Genomic DNA, 1464 nt, shown 5'->3' with positions numbered 1-1464 from the left:
AATTTGCTACTGTCCTACAAACCTGTGCACTTGCAGGCCCAACAATGTCAACAAGAAGAAGGTTGTGTAGTAGACATCAAGGACTCACAACCAACCACCTACAAAACACTAGTCATACTACTACTATTACTAGCAGGAGTCCATTGATGTCTACTACACAACCTTCTTCTTGTAGACGTTGTTGGGCCTCCAAGTGTAGAGGTTTGTAGGACAGTAGCAAATTTCCCTCAAGTGGATGACCTAAGGTTTATCATTCCATGGGAGGCGTAGGATGAAGATGGTCTCTCTCAAACAACCCTGCAACCAAATAACAAAGAGTCTCTTGTGTCCCCAACATAACCAATACAACGGTAAATTGTATAGGTGCACTAGTTCGGTGAAGAGATGGCGATACAAACGAAATATGGATAATAGATATAGGTTTTTGTAATTTAAAAATATAAAAACAGTAAGGTAGCAAGTAACAAAAGTGAGGAAAAACGGTATTGCAATGCTTGGAAACAAAGCCTAGGGTTCATACTTTCACTAGTGCAAGTTCTCTCAACAATAATAACATAATTGGATCATATAACAATCCCTCAACGTGCAACAAAGATTCACTGCAAAGTCACCAATAGCGTAGAACAAACGAAGAGATTATTGTAGGGTACGAAACCACCTGAAAGTTATTCTTTCCGATCAATCCATTGGGCTATTCCTATAATGTCACAAACAACCCTAGAGTTTGTAGTAAAATAACACCTTAAGACACACATCAACCAAAACCCTAATGTCATCTAGATACTCCAATGTCACCTCAAGTATCCGTGGGTTTGATTATACGACATGCATCACACAGTCTCAGATTCATCTATCAAACCAACACAAAGAACGTCAAAGAGTGCCCCAAAGTTTCTATCGGAGAGTCAAGAAGAAAACATGTTCCAACCCCTATGCATAAGTTCACAAGGTCACTAAACCCGCAAGTTGATCACCAAACATACATCAAGTAGATCACGTGAATATCCCATTGTCACCACAGATAAGCACATGCAAGAAATACATCAAGTGTTCTCAAATCCTTAAAGACTCAGTCCGATAAGATAACTTCAAAGGGAAAACTCAATCCATTACAATAAGGTAGAGGGGGAAAAGCATCATAAGATCCAACTATAGTAGCAAAGCTCGCGGTACATCAAGATCGTGCGATAACAAGAACGAGAGAGAGAGAGAGAGAGAGAGAGAGAGAGAGAGAGAGATCAAACACATAGCTACTGATACATACCCTCATCCCCAAGCGAGAACTACTCCCTCCTCATCATGGAGAGCGCCTGGATGACGAAGATGGCCACCGGTGATGGATCCCCCCCCTCCAGCAGGGTGCCGGAACAGGGTCCCGATTGGTTTTTGGTGGCTACAGAGGCTTGCGGCGGCGGAACTCCTGATCTAGGTTTCTTTTCGGGGGTTTCTGTATTTATATGAATT

Source organism: Triticum dicoccoides, chromosome 6B (assembly GCF_002162155.2).
Source record: "Triticum dicoccoides isolate Atlit2015 ecotype Zavitan chromosome 6B, WEW_v2.0, whole genome shotgun sequence".
NCBI classification, from domain to species: Eukaryota; Viridiplantae; Streptophyta; class Magnoliopsida; order Poales; family Poaceae; genus Triticum; species Triticum dicoccoides.
Note: the sequence above shows the minus strand (reverse complement) of the source record.